The sequence below is a fragment of the Leptonychotes weddellii genome, chromosome X, assembly GCF_054177405.1.
Source record: "Leptonychotes weddellii isolate Sample4059 chromosome X, ASM5417740v2, whole genome shotgun sequence".
NCBI classification, from domain to species: domain Eukaryota; kingdom Metazoa; phylum Chordata; class Mammalia; order Carnivora; family Phocidae; genus Leptonychotes; species Leptonychotes weddellii.
In genome coordinates this window covers 101,555,301-101,573,883 of record NC_138385.1, presented here as the reverse complement: position 1 = coordinate 101,573,883, position 18,583 = coordinate 101,555,301, and the positions used below count along the sequence as shown (strand labels likewise).

Here is an 18,583-nt window from a genome sequence, read left to right as displayed (position 1 = left end):
TATTGCCTTATTGATACAGTTTGTATGACTAAACAATTATTGATCAATAAAAATTATTTTATTCATGAAATCTTTTTAATGACTTATAAGCATCATTGTATTCACAATACAAAGCTTTGAAAGGTATGACTTAGGATCTGCATGTGTATTTTTTTAATCAATTTGAAGATAGGAAGAATTTCATCTTCCTTGGATCCTTAGGATTTTAGCTATTAGTAATTGTGCAAAGATCATCAAATCCATTAAAAAATTATAACATTTGAAATGCTCATCGGCCAAAAAACTGATTTTTCTTTTAATTTTCTGATTCACTAAATCTGATATTGGGTGTTCACTGTGTAGAAAGGAAGAAGCACAAGGACCCATGACAGGAGGTGTCTCATCCATCCATTCAGACCTGGGTAAATATGACCTCTTCTACCTCAGCCACACGACAGGAACTGCTGATGCCCCAATTGTACTAATCTGGATTAGTACAAAATAGCAACATACATGTGGGCATGGACTTTGCCTGCACAGGAAGAGTCCCTGAGGTGCAGCATGCACATCCGCATGGGCAACTCTTTCTTCTCTAACTCCATTTACTGGTATTTGAGTTTCACATGTAGCTTTGTCATATTGCTCCCTCCACGCTTCTATACTGTCCAGAGCTTCAAAGAAGCTATACAATTCAACTACATATACATTTGTGTGACTGATGCTACACTAGATAATTTATATCAGTCTGCCATCCCAATTACATCAATTTCCTTAGCTTGAGGGTAAGGCTCTGACCTACTATTTGGATCACAAACAAGTCATATAGGATCACGAAAGTGTGTAAATATTCAAACAGTTCTTAGTTAATTGAGGTTATTTTTACACTTAGAAATATTGCAAAATATCCCCAATGTGTTGGATTTCCATGATGATAACTAAACTTAGAATAGTTTAGGAAAAGATCATAATCACTCATCCATTTGGTTGGGTAATTATACACCATCCACAGACAGTGCTGAGATAGCAAAGTAATTAAAGAAGAATGGCAGCTTCTTCTCACTGATCAGCAGAAACATCACAAGGAGGACTTTCACTTTTGGCAAAGCCCAATGCACATCTCTATGCCAAGACATCCCTATTTCCTTGATCCTCTCAAGACAGAAAGACAAAGCCAGGCCCACTCCTAATAGGCCACATGGCCAGAAATCCAGGTCTGCTCCTAAACTGAGTATTGTCAGGTATTATCTGGGTGGACATTTCTCATCTTTAGCTGACTATCTTTTAAAAAACTTTTTTTTTTTAAGCGCAGTTTTGTAGAAATTGGAAAAATACCAAAAAGTAGAAAAATAGAGATCATAGTGTTAGTGTTTGGATGTAGTTAATCTTAGCTATGGATATTTCCATATATATGCATGAAAATTTCTAAGTATGATGATTATATGGCTTATTCAAAATGGCATAAATTTTATAAATCAACAGGTATAACTTTGTAAATAATATGTGTTTATTGTAAATTGAAGTTATTTCTACACTTAGAAATATTGCAAAATATCTCCACATGTTGGATTTCCATGATAATTTAATTTTTAAAAAACTAAAAGAAAAAATAAGAATGATAAAAGCTTAAAGAAAAAGGTGGTTTCAATCAGTATAGAGCTTTCTCTGAGTACCTCTGTGTGCCAACTGTTTCTGAATATATCATATTCAGATTTCTTGACACTATCTCATAGTAAGCCCATTTTTACCCAGCTGAGGGCTGACTGTGGGCAGAGGTGTAAATCAAGCACCCATTGTTCCACCTGGGTAAATCCTCCATCCTTGGTTTAAGCAACTCTGGTGACACAGACTCATGTTATAACAAGGACGACCACCTCTGACCTTCTCAAAGGGAGCTGTGGGCACAGCAGGTAATCCAAGTCTTCTTGAAGTAGATGGAAGGCAGCTGGTCAACCAGATCTGTGAACCAAATCAGGTTCTGCAATTTGAATCAATGCCCATAAACTGGACTAAGACATCAAGCATTTGTTTAGGACAAATTCTCAGGTGCCATATATTCTGAATCCCTATTTATCTAAGAATGTCTTTTCCCCAGAATTTATACTTGGAAAAGTCAACTTAGTTTGGTATAACATTCCTAAATTACAAACACTTTTTTTCTTGAAAATCTGTAGGTGCTTCTCTATTATCTTCTGATAACATATTTTTTCAGAGGAAGGACTGAGATTATATGAGCTTATTTCAGTTACAAGCAACAAAAACCCAATTCACTTAATATAATTGAGAAAGAAATATTGACTCATATACTGAAAGACCCAAGGGCAGCTGCACTCAGGGTCATTCCACATCACTGAGACTGTCATACTATCCCTCTTCTATCCTCTTTAATATTATCTTTATTCCCAAGTAAGTTTTCTACATAGAAATAAAGATGGCTGTAGGCAACTCCAGACACAAATTATCATCACACACAAAGGTCTTTGTCCTGATAGCCTGACAGAAGGTCCTTACAGGAATGTCATTGGTCTGGCTTGGGTCATGTGCTCAGCTCTGTTCAGAGGATGGGTATCATAACAGATGAGCTTGAATCCCAAGGTCAATTTTGCACTGAGTGACAGTTTCATTTGATTGGCAACCCGGAGGGGGGCACCGTGGTGGCTCAGTTGGTTAAGCATCTGACTCGACCTCAGCTTTGGCAACCCAAGGTAGGAGAGCTCCCAAAATAAATGAAGGGCTATTGCACCTAAAAAAGGAAGGAAGGGGGCACCTTGGTGGCTCAGTTGGTTAAGCATCTGAGTAGATCTCAGCTCAGGTCTTGATATCAGGATCGTGAGTTTAAGCCCCACATTGGGCTCCATGTTGGGCATGGAGCCTACAAAAAAAAAAAAGAAGAAGAAGAAGGAAAGAAGGATACTGGGTTGCATATATTGATGGAAATTCACTGAATTCTTTATGCGTTATAGATAATTTTTTTTCTTCTTAAGCACATAAATTGTCAACCCATTTTCTTAGGAGTACTTTTTTTTAAGCTACAGGAAATTTTCAATTGTATCTTTTTTCTTTTTTCCCCTCAAAGCAATCCTAACTGCCTCTGATGCCCATTTTTATTCTGCTTTTGCATCTTTAACTTCCTTGCATTCCTTTCCTATCTTAGCCATCTTGTTTTCCTCATGTTACTCTTTGGTTTTTCATCTTACCCTATTTTCCTCTTAGGGCTTCATTCTCTGGCTTGTTGCCTTGCATCATATTTTGTATTCCAAACAGTTTCCTAGAATTCTTTCATATTTCTCGATTTGCTTAATATTAGAAACTCACTCTCCTTCTGAGTTTTCAGGATGATATTACTTTTAATTCTACAGCTTCTCCCCTAGGCTCTGTTTGCTTTGCTTTGTTTTGCTCTTATTTGCTTATATAAAAGAGACTTACCCATTTGTGGCTTCTGTTCCCAAATGGATTACACTCATCTTCACTCTAGATTCATTTGGACTATTTTTCAAATTCCATTCTTTTATTTATTTATTTTTTTTTTTTTAAAGATTTTATTGATTTATTTGACAGAGAGAGACACAGCGAGAGAGGGAACACAAGCAGGGGGAGTGGGAGAGGGAGGAGAAGCAGGCTTCCCGCCGAACAGGGGGCCCAATGCGGGGCTGGATCCCAGGACCCTGGGATCATGACCTGAGCTGAAGGCAGGCGCCTAACAACTGAGCCACCCAGGCGCCCCCCATTCTTTTATTTATATTGAGATCAACTGACTGCTAAACATATCAGCTAGTCTGAATCTTAATGGATAGCAAACATTAATTTATCACCTGCCTGCTCTCCTGAAATGAGATCTTCTGGGTTTCCACCACTGCCATATCCATACTCTGTACCAAAGGAATCTATGAACAACTATACCCTCCAGGGGTTTTCCTGTTCTATTTATGGTGGTTATCCATCCCAGGATACTGCATGCAACCACCAGCTCCCATCCAATCCTCTTCCTGCAGATGTTTCTGAGGTCCAATTTCCAAACAAAAGTCTGAGAGTTTACAGCAGCTATTTTTGAAAGGTATAAGTCAGTCTTTGCTTTGGAGGCTCTGCTTTTCTGACCTGGGAGACAGGAAGTAGCAAAAGAAAGAAAGATCTTTACACCTACTTTCATGTGAACCAACAGACATGTGGCGTTCTAGCTAGTTCTATCAGGTGAAATTAGAGGAAACTGCTCACAACTTATGGTGTTAGGTTAGCTATTGGTTTTCAGAGGTAATAGGGCAAGAAGCAGAAAGGAGTCATTGTAGGAACTGTAGCTGGAAGTCATTTCAAGGGGAAGTGCTTCCCATTGCTTTAAGCCGAAATCCATTCCTACAGAATATATCAAAATGAACATGTTACCTTTAAACTGATATTCTAATTCTGGAGTTATCCTCAGAAGGCCACTCATTAAGGTCTTTTCTTTGTTTTCCAAAGGTACTGCATGCAGCAGGACAGATGATTTTTCCCTAAGTTTGAATGCTTCCAAAAAATGTGATTTCAAGAGCACTGATAAAGGTTCATGAGCATTGCAAAGGTTCATGATCCGTGTCCACTGGAAAATCCTTCTTTGCATCACACCCAAAACCCTCCTCATGCTATGTTTTAAATCTTTTTCTTTTGAGCTCCATTTACAGAGCAGCTTGGTCAGTACAGACGTAATACCACCACTTAACCTGGTTTGTTATAGTGGCTCAACCAAGAGCCAAAGCGTCCAACGCTACGTGATGGCATCGTTTAGATAAAGAAAACTGTTCTCACTTAAATTGTGCACCATAAAGCTTCATCTTAACTGATAGAAGATCAATGTGATTATTCAGTATATTATGTAAAGTCAGCTTTTCCTTACACAGTGTTTTTACCATGAGGCAGTGTGAAAATTATGAACAAATCTGATGATTCCTACATGGGACTTTCTTAGTTCAGTCTGCTGAGGAGATGTACCCTGGGATGGAAATTTGCATGCAAGGAGTCAAGTCAGGAGCAATCTCTGTCAACATTCCCAAAAGGTGTGGAAATGAGTGCCTCGGTCCTGAAGGGGATCTGAGAGGCACGTTACAGCATCCTCCAGAAGGACAGAGAGTTGCCATAGATTGATGTATCAGTCAGGTTAGCTAAGTTATGCTGAATAACAAGTAACCCTAAAATTCTAATGATTACATACAAGACTTTGCTATTTACTCATGTTCCCTGACCAACACAGAGGGCTCCACTCATTAAGGTCACTTGAGGACCCAGGTTGATGGAGACTCTAAAATAGCAGGTATCTTTATGATCGTCTAGGTAGAAAGAAAGAAACATTATGAATCATGCACTGGCCTGAAGTACCCCAGAAGTGAGTCATGTTTTTTCCAATCAATTTCATTGGCCAAATTGTGTCACAAGGCCATGCCCAAAATCTTACCTAGTGCCCAGAAACAGAGGAAAACCAGAATATCTATGACCAAATGACCACCACAAAGGAATGACCTAGCCTGGGGTCCAGAGATATAAACTGCCCGTTTGAAATACTGAGATAGTTTTGTTCATCTGTGTATATTTATTCTTTAATTACAACTAAAGAAGAGCCAGAAGGAAAAGTACACTTGAGGAACTATAACCTCTCGATAATAAAATTGCAAAGCTGACTATTTCCATAAAGCATTCCAAAAAAGGAATCCTAAGAAACCCCAAAGAAAGTAAGAATTGATGACATTTAAAAAGAGACTGGAAACTGTATATTCTCTAATGTTTTATCAATTTTTTTAAATCCCTAAAGTTATTAGCATAAAAATCCTCAACACAAAGTGTCTCTCTGTTTTGGACAGAATGGCACAGCAAAGAAATGAAAGAGTATGTGCTTCCTTATCCCATTATACAGTAAAGAAAAACCCTCAGACTTAATGAATGATAGCATGTATTAAAAAAAAGAGGGGAAAAATTTGATCTTTTGCAAGGAAGAAAAACGTGTATGGTTTTGGAGGTAATGCTATGTGGCTGTGATAGTAGCTAGAAGATATATGACAGGCTGCCTTGAGAGTATATATGTGTGCTGTGTGTGTGATTTATCCACGTATGTGTGTATGCCCCCAGAGACAGGCGCTTCCCAGCACACCGTTCAGACAGCAACACCATAACACAGCCAGTCTACTCAGGAGGTAAGAGCCTTAGTGTTATAATTACTTCTATGCATCTGCTTGAAAAACCTGAGAGATGTCTTCAAAAAATGGTGCTGGGAAAAACTGGATATCCACATGTAAATAAATGAAATTAGATCCCCATCACACACTACTCACAAAAACTCGTCCTCAGAATGGATTAAGGACTTAAATGTAAGGTCTGAAATTATAAAACTCCTGGAAGAAAACAGGGATAAAGCTTCATGGCACTGGTTTAGGCAATGATTTTTTTTTTTTAACTGAACTATAGTTGACACACAACATTACTTTAGTTTCAGGTACACAGTGCAGTGACTCGATGAGTCTATATGGAGGCAATGATTTCCTGAATATGACATGAAAACCACAAGCAACAGAAGCAAAAATAGAAAAGAAGAACTACATAAAAGTAAAAAGCTTCTTGCATAGCAAAGGAAAAAAATGAAAAAAGTAAAAAGACGACTTAGTGAATTGAGAGAAAGTATTTCCAAACCACCTATTTGATACGGGGTTAATATCTAAACTATAAAAGAAATTCCTACAACTCAAGAATAAAAAACTTAATTTAATTTTATTTTTTACTTTAAAAAAAATAACCTGATTTTCAAGTGGGCAAAGAACTTGCATACGCATTTCTCTGAAGAAGACATATAAATTATCAACAGGTAATATGAAAAGGTACTCAATATGACAGCATCAGGAAAATGAAAAATCAAAACCACAGATAGATACCACCTCACACCTGCTAGGATATCTATTATCAAAACAACAAAAGATAGTAAGTGTTGGCAAAGATGCGGAGAAATGGGAACCCTGTGCACTGCTGATGGAAATGTGAAATGCTACAGCCACAGTGGAAAACAATATGGAAGTTACTTTACATTTTTTACAAAGAACTGCCATATGATTGAGCAATCCCACTCTGAGTCTATATCCAAAAAACCCACTTCTGGGTTCTATATCCAAAAGAACTGAAATCCAGATATCAAAGAAATATCTATACTCCTGTGTTCACCGCAACATGATATAGAAGGCAGGAAATAGAAACAACCTAAATGCCCACCAATAGATGCATGGGTAAAGAAAATGTGATATAGGGGCGCCTGGGTGGCTCAGGTGGTTAAGCATCTGCCTTTGGCTCAGGTCATGATCTCAGGGTCCTGGGATGGAGCCCTGTGTTACGCTCCTTGCTCAGCAGGGAGCCTGCTTCTCCCTCTCCCTCCGCCTAACACTCTCCCTGCTTGTACACTCTCTCTCTCTCTGTGTCTAAATAAATATAAATAAATAAATAAATAATAAAATCTTTTTTTAAAGAAAGAAAATGTGATATACACATACAACAGATATTATTCAGCCTTTAAGAAAGAAGGAAATCCTGCCATTTGTGACAACAAAAATAAACCGGAAGAACATTATGCTAAATGAAATAAGCCATTCACAAAAGTACAAATATTGCATGATTCTGCTTATAAGAAGAACCTAGGGTAATCAAACACATAGAAGCAGTGAGTAGAATGGGGGCTGCCAGGGGCTGCCAGGGGCTGCCGGGGGCTGCCGGGGGCTGGGGGAGAAGGAAAATGGGCAGTTGTTCTTCAACGGGCATAGAGTTTCAGTTCTATAAAATGAGTAAGTTCTAGAGATCTACCTTACCACATTGTGCCCTATAGTTAACAATACTGTATTGTGCACTTAAAATGTGTTGAGGGTAGATCTCATGTTAAGTGTTCTTATAACGATTAAAAAAAAAAACAACAAAGAACTTGAGAGAATTTTCTGTTGTCAGTAAAAAAATCAAAATATGTTTTTGGAAAACCAAAACAGAAATCCACAGGTTTGCAATAGACTTGAACATATAATAGCCCTTGAACATATTATCCTGGACTTACTGAGGATGGACTGATAGCAGTCCAGAGTCCTGATCAGGCTTTACCCCCTCCATTACTTTCCCTCCTTCGGATAGACTCACTCCCCAGTGACCACAGTAGGGAACATCAGCTTCTGTCTCTGCCCAGTCCCCTTATGACTGAAAAGTTCTTGACTGTGCTTTCTACTGTCGCTACGGAGGGCCTCAATTTTCCCACTATGTTTCCCTATCTGCCCACTTTCACCTATCTGTGATGCACTCCTATCCTTCAACACACTTTACTTTCCTCGTGTTGACTATTAACACCCACTTCCTCGAGGGGTACTGGGTATTGCGCAGAAGAAACGCTCTCTGTAGGTCACTTACAGCAGCATAAAATTTCCTGATAGTCCCATTCCAAAATAAAATATATATGCAAATAAGTCTACATATACACATTTCAGCAATTGCTTTTCTCCCCAAAGTGTATCCTTTGATTCCTCAATTTCTTCCCACTTGAGGGAGTCAAGTCATAAATGTGGGGAGGGTAAAGAACAGATATCTCTTCAGTGCTAAACTTCACCACAAATTTACTTTTTTCTTCCTCTTTTATAGGAAAGGCTAACTAGAGTCACTAATCATCACGTTAACATGATGCATCAAAGGGAACAGTTTAAGGTAATGAGCAATAAAAACATAAATGAATATTTTATTTCTAAGTAAGATTCCCCCTTGAGTTTTCTGAATTGTTAATTTCCAGAGTCAAATGCCAGGCTGCATTTCCCAGTCCTCAGTGATAAGAAATGGCAGATAGGAAAAGGATCTGCATACATTGTAAATGACAACCATACATTACAAGACTATGCTAAAGGTTTTAAATTTAGTATTAAAGGTTTTAGGGTAATTTTATGTTTAGCATATAAACCTTAGTTTTATAATCTGAGAGCAAGTAACTAGCCATTTTGGACATTTTTTATAGATTCCATCTTAAATACAGTTCCACCAAAAACTGTGAATTGTATTCACTTGACAAAGGCATGTGAGGAGTTTAAAGTATAATGATTTTCTAAAAATACTAATGATTTGCACATTCTTTTCCATCTCAGAGCAATTGGATTTATTACATATTTTTATCCACTTGTCAGGCATGGAGAAAGTGGCTCGCAAGAACTCTCCAAGTCCTATTGTTCTTTTTTAAAATAAAATGATCAAACCAAAATATAAATGTATAAATGGAAGCACAATGCATATGTTCTCAATGAGACAATTGAGTCCATTCTTCCTTTAAATCAGAGGATCAATTTATGTTCTCTAACTGTACTCACCAGCTTGCATTTCAGCATTTCAGCAAATGGGGTTGTGGCAAACATCTTGGCCCAATTTCTTTGGAGAATAGAATAAACTCCATGAGTCTGAACGTATAGATTACCCATCTGTCACTATTACAGCACATCCTCACATGGACATTTGGTCAATAGCACAAAATCTTGCTCACTTGTCTTGTCACAAATCTTCTTAAATTGCTTCTAAATGTAACCACACACAATAATGAAGAAAAAAGAGAAAAATATATATATTCCCCAGTAGATAGTCTGTGGGTTGTATTCATGTGAAAATACAGAAACACCATTGTCTTTAAATGTTGGATATAGAGGTAAAAGGTACATAAATTCTTTACGCAATATGACTCTCAAAAATGTGTAACTGAAACACCACAGCTAAATGAATTTAAAAGGTGAATCTAAATAGTTTAGTCATTTATGAAAAGATACCTTTCTACAAGAGTATTTTCTATAAATTTGCATGTTTCTTTAGATTCTAAAAGAGAGGGATATTAATAACTCTTTCCAAGTGTGATATTCAAAATATTTAACTACCAGCCTGGTTGTGAGTACCAACGAATGAAAAGGGTCACCGACAATTCACATCGGCCATAGACCATAGTGAGCCGCACCAAGAGACATCGGCTGACAATCAGCCCTGCCTGGTTCACAGGGTGGGAGGGTTAGGAGATTACAAGGCAGTGGCCTTGGGGCACCTGGGTGGCTCAGTCACTAAGCGTCTGCCTTCGGCTCAGGTCATGATCCCAGAGTCCTGGGATGGAGCCCCGCATCGGGCTCCCTGCTCAGCGGGAAGCATCGGGCTCCCTGCTCAGCGGGAAGCCTGCTTGTCCCTCTCCCACTCCCCCTGCTTGTCCCTCTCCCACTCTCCCTGCTTGTCCCTCTCCCACTCCCCCTGCTTGTGTTCCCCCTCTCGCTGTGTGTCTCTCTGTCAAATAAATAAATAAAATCTTTAAAAAAAAAAAAAAAGCAGTGGCCTTAGCAGACAGAGCCTGGCACACAGATTGCATCCAGAAAATGTCAGTACAACCCAAATCAAGTCTCCTGCCATAAACACATGTATCATAATTCTGCAGAGTTTCCTCTAAATATGAAATAACCTATTAAATAGTTTCTACTTGATACAAAATTGTCTAAAAAATGAGTATGAAAACCTCAGTAATGTTGACTGTTTATTCATAATCCAAAAGCAGGAATGGATAGAAAGTTCCATACCAGCACAAACCATAGTCAGGATGCAGGAAGAAGCATTAACACTGATAGGCACAAAGGCTTCAACAGGTCATTCACAATAATCAGCGAGAAGTAGGTGGAAAATTCTTTATCTTCCACAACTATACGGCCCATCTTTAAACACTAGGGAGTTAGGAGAATAAAATTGGACAAAATTCATAGGTGTACTTTGCTCATGTTCAATGTGGCTTATACTAAAAAGAAATTCATGGGAGAATGGAAATATCCCATTTATTAACTGATTCCTTGACTGTCTCCCAAAACCAAGTCCTCTTGATATGCTGATATTTTATGTGATTTTCAAGAATTCAGAATAAATGTTTCCAGGGGGCACCTGGGTGGCTCAGGTGGTTAAGCATCCAACTCTCGGTTTTGGCACAGGTCATGATCTCAGGGTGGAGAGATCGAGCCCCACGTTGGGCTCCGCACTCATTGGGAGTCTGCTTGAGATTTTTCTCTCTCCCTCTCCCTCTGCCCCTCCCCTAGCATGCATGCTCTCTCTCCCTCAAATAAATAAATAAATCAGATTTTATTTATTTATTTAAAAAGGTTTTATTTATTTGACAGAGAGAGAGAGGGAGCATGAGCAGGAGGGGCCAGAGGGAGAGAGAAAATCTCAAGCAGACTCTGCACTGGGTGTGAATGCCAACATGGGCTCAATCTCACAACAATGAGATCACGACCCCAGACGAAACCAAGAGTGGGCTGCCCAGGCCACCCAACTGACTGTGTCACTCAGGTGTCCCTAAATAAATAAAATCTTTAAAAAAAAAAATAGAATGAATGCTTTCAAAAACACACAGATCTATTATATAACATACATATCCACTCACTCATTTTCCAAAATGCCGGGACCTGTGGCTGTCCCGGTTGCTATGGAAACAACAAAGATCTTGGATTAAGTTCATAGTCCAGAGCTTTGGGAAGCACACAGCTAGCAGCTGCAGGAATCAGAAACAGGCTGCCATACGGATTCTGCAGCTGCCAGACTGAGATCTTAAAGAAGGCACAAGGAAGGAGGACAGAGTGGAGAGAGAACTCTTTGTTTTCTATTGAAAATAGGAGAAAAGACAAACAGTGACTGATCTAAATGCAATTATAGTACTTAATGAATGCACCCTAGTATTTAGGGTATTTTAGGGTACAGTATTTTAAACCATCTCAAATGGTTGGGAAATTAATTCTAGCATGACTTTAGTCAAAGAATATTTGTGATGAATTAGCACTATCTGAATAATTGCAGCTATCAGCTGAAATAACAGCAGGGAGATGGGTAAATAGGTCAGATATTCTAGGCCTTGTCTCAGCAAGCATGAAATTTGGTTTGAGTCTTGAAATGGGCACTTGGGGAGAAAAATCCAATGCTTCTGATTCTAGCAGTAGAAATGCCTTGGAATTACAGAATATTAGAGCTGACAAAAGATTTCAGAGGCCCAAAGCACCACACCTTCTTGTTGCACAGATGACAAAATTAAAACTCAGGGAATTTAGGTAATTTTCCCCTATAACTGCTATTGTGTAGTCACCTTAAAGCATTATGCAAGCTGCCCTCATATGCTGGGAAAAGGACCTGCCTTTCATGTGCTCAAAGGTTAACTATTCATGACAGACGGGTATTCCAGCAGGAACCCCCCTCTGTCCCACTTGGAGCAAGAGTTCTACTCCTCGGGACTTAGCCAAAGTTGAGCACAGAATGGAATCAAGGTAATATAGTTTGTTACTGTTATTAGTAAGCACAAACCTACTGAAAAGACAACTGATGACTGGTTAATGCAAATTAGAAATAATGGACAATTATAGTTATTTATATTTTCCTACCTTATGCTCCACGCTGTCTCATTAGCATGAACTAAAATGTTGCTTTCAACGTAATTCTTTTTTTTTTTTTTAAGATTTATCTGTTAGAGAGAGTATGCAAGCAGGAGGAGTGCAGAGAGAGAGAGAATCTCAAGCAGACTCCCGGCTGAGTGTGGAGCCTGACGCAGAGCTCGATCCCAGGACTCTGAGATCATGACCTGAGTTGAAATCAAGAGTCGGCCGCTTAACCAACTGAATCCCTCAACGTAATTCTTAATTTAATGGCCATACTGAACCATTTTTGTTTAACGATATCAAGAATTTTCAGCACATTATACTAATGTATGTTTTCTTATAATTCCACTCATATTTTCTTATTTTAGTACTACTTTCCATTTGGTGAGCAAGTATTCTGTGCATTGTGTGAGTAGCTTTATTTACATTAGTTCCTACTCTTAAAGCTATCCCAAAAGGAAGGAGTTATTAGTCCCATTTTTTCCATGCATGATTTTATCTTCAGAGGGATTAAGCAATGGGGCCAAGATCACAGCGTGAAGGCAGAGCTACAAATTCAACCACAGGACCCTCTAACTGCAAAGCCAGATTTCCACCACACAAATACAGCTTCCATACTCTATTAGTACCTCCACAATCAGAGAAAACTAATTATTCACTTATTTGGAAAAGATTACCGAGAAGCCATCTAACATGTCATCATAATGGAAAGATAATTAAAGATCAAGCTACAAATTCCACAAATGCCAATGAATAATTAAGACTTCCAAGGACAGCTAGAAATTGGAAGCTGACCTGCTGTACAGTTTGAAAACAGTTCCAGGTAATCTAGTTGAAAAGAAAAATGGGCAGTTGATGGTCACAGAATGTCTGGAGTCATTTCAAATCAGCCTCACAGAGGAATAAGACATGAAACCCTCTGCAAATGGGCAAATACTGATGAAGGATATTTCAGGGCAAGACCCAGAACTATGAAATTAACAGAACACAAAGGCAAGAGAAACAATGGCATTTTCTCTCAAACATTTTTAATCAATGATTTTCAAAAGAGATAGCCAGAGCTATGATGGGGGATTTGAATATCAACTCAACAGAATCTGTCCTTTCAAACACCAGATGCTCTCTTTTCTTCATCTTCTGTTCAACCCTGAATTTTCATTCCTGGGAAGATTGCACAGTCAGCTTCAAACCTATCCCCTTTGGCTCCTGCCCAACTCCTTCACCAGAAAACATACTAGAAAAATACTGTTTATGATTAACAATATCAGCATCAATGTGTGCACACTGAGGGATTAATTAATGCACAGACAGTCCTACAGCTATGAAGTCATGAGGCATAATATGAACCACGACGTGTCTGTATTTTATACTTCCCCAGTAGTCTCCCTGGTAAATTACCACAACCCAAAGCAAATAGTTATAATGCTCTTTTTAGACATATCCTTCTACCTAAGTGGGGTTGGTGGGGAGCTAACCAGGCCAGGGAACATGCCACAAATTTAGGCAAGGGTCAGTAGACCATGGCCCGTAGGCCAAATGCAGCCCACCACTTCTTCTTGTAAATAAAGTGTTACTAGAATGCAACTACACCCATGAGCTAACATCTTACAGATGTGGCTGCCTTCATGTTTGAATGAAGTAATTGGGACAGAAACCATATGGCCCACAAAGTTGAAAATATGTACTATCTGGCCTTTTACAGAAAAAAAAATGTGCCTAGTCCTGGTTAGGACATGAAAAGAGAAGACCTTGGCCCAAACATGCTAAAATCAGGTGTAAATAGTCAATAGAAAATCAGAATCTAAACTCATCAATGCAGATAAGAAAAACAAGAGAGAATGATGTCAGCAAAATGGCAGAATAGGAGTTTCCTGCCACCTTCCCTAAAAGGAACACCGACTCTGACAATCTTTCGGATGAGAGTACCTTTAGAAGTCCGGGAGTCCAGCGGAGAAGTTCCAGCACACCACTGAAGAAAAAGAAAAAAAACATCCAAGGTCAGACAATGAAGAGTGTAGGAGGGACAGTTTGACTTTACCCACATCATCCAGCTTATGCCAAAGGAGCCCTTCTTGGCCTGTGATTTCTCCCAGGGGGGAAAGGAGAGCATGTGAGTGAGCACCCAGCCTCCTTAGCTGTGCAGAACACTGCCAAAGAGGCCCATTTCTTTTTTTTTAAAGATTTTATTTATTTATTTGAGAGAGAGAATGGAAGAGAGAGCACGAGAGGGGGGAGGGTCAGAGGGAGAAGCAGACTCCCCGCCGAGCAGGGAGCCCGATGCGGGACTCGATTCCGGGACTCCAGGATCATGACCTGAGCCGAAGGCAGTCGCTTAACCGACTGAGCCACCCAGGCGCCCGAGGCCCACTTCTTTCTTGCCCCACCGAGGGTGCTGAGATGAGCTGCATGAGTGGGGAACAGGGAGCAGATGACAGCACAGCAGGCAGGGCTCCTGGATGACACTATCCCCCTGCCAGGTAAGCAGGGGCTGGGGCTCTCAAAGGGCATCGAAGGGATGTAGACCCTACTAACCACTTCACAGATGCTATCAGAAAGCCTGCAAATGAGCCACCGGGGCACTTCATGTATCACTTTCTCCAGCTGGCCCAGGGGTATCCCATGGGTACACCTCACCCACACACCCACATCACGGTAGCTCCCTGTGTGCACCCAACAGTGCCAGGGTGAGACTTCGCAGAAGGCTAATAAGCACACACAGAAAGCTGGCCCAACTCTGTGGGACTGAAAGACAGCACACGAACTTGAGCATTCAGCACCACCCGGAGAGCTAAAATAGGCTGTCAGCACCCAGCCTGGCTTCGCAGGGTCAAGAGAAGGCATACAATCTTAGAATTCCCTAAAAAGGAATAGGAAGTACGGAGTAGGCATATCCACAGAAAAGGTCTGAGAAAGCCTCAGCCTCTCTAGCAGGACTGATAGAAGCTATCTCTCTTCCAAAGCCAGTCAGTAAAGACTGGTGGAGATTGACTGCTTCTTCAAATGTGAAGACAGCCGTGCAACACTTTGAGGAACATGAAAAATCAAGGAAACATGGCACCACCAAAGAACACAGTAATTTTCCAGTAAGAGACCCCAAAGAAATGGAGGTCTGTGATTTGCCCAGTAAAGAATTCAAAATAGTTGTTGTAAGGAAGCTCCGTGAACTACAAGAAAGCACAGAAAATTCAATGAAATCAGGAACACAATACACAAACAAAATGAGAAATTTAACAGAGGGATAGAAATCATAAAAACAAAGAGAAATTCTGCAGCTGAAGAATACAAAGAATGAGAGGAGAACTGCCACAGAGAGCTATTTCATGGAAAGGCATTTAAACACCAAGATGGATAGCCTGGGTTTTGAAGGCACTGCCTTTGAAGGGTAAGTAGTTTCAACATCCACTCATCAGGCTTCCATCGGCATAGCTCCCCTCTGGAAACAGAGACCATAATGATGTGAAAAACAGGACAATGAGAAGTGAAATGCCAACTGAGTTCCCGAATAATGCCTCTGTCGCACTTGTTCTTTCATGTGCACAATGAAATGGTTTGTATTCACATTCAATTTATATGCATATATTTGTGATACACGTGTATGTGTGTGTATTTGGATCCATATGTTGATATTTAGGTGTTTAAACTAATATTATATGTATATATACATTCTAATAATGACAAAATTCACTCAAGTATGAACATTTTTAGGTATGGCTTAACTGTGTTATTCCCAAATACATGTTGATTCATTCAACAAGTACATTGGACAAATACTGTGTGTCAGGCATGATTATAGGGTCAATAAATGCATTGGTGGGGAAAAAAACAGACAAAAAGCTCTCTCTCTCTTTTTCTTTTACTAGTTTATATCTAGTAGGGTTGGAGGAGAAACTGACCATAAACAAAACTATATTGTCTATTGCTGTGTAACAAATTACCATAACCTTAGAGACTTAAAATAACATATATTTATAATCTCAGTTTCTGTGGGTCAGGAGTCTGAGCATGGCTTAACTGCATCCTCTGATTCAGAGTGTCTCAAGGGCTGTGATGTCATCTGATGGCTTGACTAGGGAAGAACGTGCATGAGGTTGTGGGTAGAATCTGTCCCCTTAGGGCTGTGGATCTGGACCTCAGTTCCTGGCTGCTATTCATGGAAAGCCATCTGAGTCCCACATCACACGGGCCTCTCCAGCATGGCTTCCTCTACCTAAGCCAGCAAGGGAGGTCCTTCTAACAAGACAGAGCCAAAGTCTTTTGTAACCCAACCAGAGATGTGACAGCCCATCACCTTTGCTGTATTCTAATTTTCTGGGAAGGAAGTGTCACAACCCACACTCAAAAGGTCAGGCTGACACAAGGCTATGACTATCAGGAGGTGGGGATCATCAGGGGCCATCTTTAAAGTCTGCCTACCACATGGGGCCAGAACATGGAGAACCTGGTGGGCCACTGGAAGGAGTCTAGATTTTACCAGGATGTAGAAATTGATGTTACCATAATTTATAAGATCTACTGAGTTGTGATGTCTACTGACAGTGTTTCCTTTGCAGGCACTCACACTGTCCCCCAGGAGACCCCTCAACCTCCTTATCTCATGGAGGATGCTGTGTTGATTTTTCTGCTTCCTGTGCTGCTCCCTCAGCCATTGAGACTTGCCTTGATGCTACAGGCTTGCTCCCAGTCACTCCTAATCTCTCCCTGCATCACCCTTTTATATAAATTTCCTCCTGTTTTTCTCTCTACCTATATCTCCTTCCTGCTGAGAGTTACTCTTCCATCAATCATAGTCTTCTCTTCCTCTTCTGGCCAACAGTATCACTACCAGACTATCGACATCATAACATTATTTACTATCTTGGTAAGTGAGTCTTTTCATCCAATTCAGAATAGGGGAGACGGAATTACCACAGGTAAATTAAATTGCAAAGTTATTCTCTGACATTTGATGCATGTGCTAAAGGTTGCTGGAGCCAAAAGTCAGCGACCATGACTCCTGTTTTGCCTGTCAGGAACACGTGGCCAGACTGCTGTTTGCTGATGGGCCCTCCCACTTCCTGACAGAGCCCACACACCATCCCTCCACCTTGTTTCTCTTTTCCCATCCCTTTTATACATATGTTCATGATCTCCTCAGAAAGCCAGATCCATCAGGCGAACACTCATGGTTACAACCAGTTTTCTCCATGAATCTATAGTTTTCCTATCCAATCTTTCTTTCAAATGCCCTCCCAGCAATCTCTTGCCCCTCACATCCATTTCTGTACAGCTTCTTCTTTGCTGGCATATGAATAAACTAATAATGGCAAGCTTTTAGAAGAATCCTCCATTTCTGTACATAGACTACATAACAGTGATCAAGGATAACATCGTAATGATACAAATAAAAAAGTATGGCTGGGTTGCAAAACAACACCTTTAAATATTTAAACAGATGAGAGATGAGATCTTAGTTTCTTGAAGTACTTTCGAGCCATGTGACCACATTGGCCTTAAGGTCACATTTTTTTTGAGGGAGAAAAAAAAAACCATTATGTTCTTCTTTACTTAATAGGAATTTTGTTGTTGATGTTTTTCAGGGAAATATGTTCTCGGAAATTGCTAAAAACACCTTTCTAAGATTTATTTCTCTCCTCATGATCAAAGAAGTGTGCAATGCCTACATTTGCCAGAAATAGTACAATATTTTCCCTCAGGTTTTAAAACTCCTTGAAAACCTCTGTAACCTGCTGCTTTGTTTTTATAGTAATCAAAGCTAAACTGGGGTTTAGAGAAAAATGAAGCATGCAATATAACTGAAATGCTGCACACATTTTCCAAATATTCAACTTTTCCCCCTTAGTGTAAACATAGCCTTTATCATGAAATTGAACAGTTTTCTAAATTTGTCTCTTAGGAGCAAGCCTACTCTGCACATCATGGAACATTCTATCCTCCCAAGATAGACTAAAAGCTCTAAATTACTCATTACACGGCTTAACAAAAGAAGCTCATCGTTAGTTAATTGGAGATAACATGGCCTTGTTCCCTGATGCAGATATACTAAAAATTGCTGGTTATTTCTGTAGTTAATTTCTTCTGGAAAAGTTCTGTCATAAAATTTATCTTCTCATGATAAAAAATGAGATAGCATGAAATAAATATTCGATTTGGAGCTAAGAGGATGTAGAATACTAACGAGGAAAGAACTGAATTTCTGAGACACTTGCAAAAAGTCAACTGTCCAAATG

General features: G+C 39.7%; 1 long non-coding RNA gene across 4 annotated transcripts in view; it reads right to left on the bottom strand.

Annotated features, from left to right (window-relative positions):
- The window catches only part of LOC115938082 (uncharacterized), a 430,326-nt gene that overhangs the window by 212,090 nt on the left and 199,653 nt on the right, over positions 1 to 18,583 (bottom strand). For all 4 annotated transcript variants that reach the window (XR_014141420.1, XR_014141419.1, XR_014141421.1 and 1 more), the window contains exon 3: positions 14,283 to 14,325. This is a non-coding gene — a long non-coding RNA (uncharacterized LOC115938082). The remainder of the gene's footprint in view (positions 1 to 14,282; positions 14,326 to 18,583) is intronic.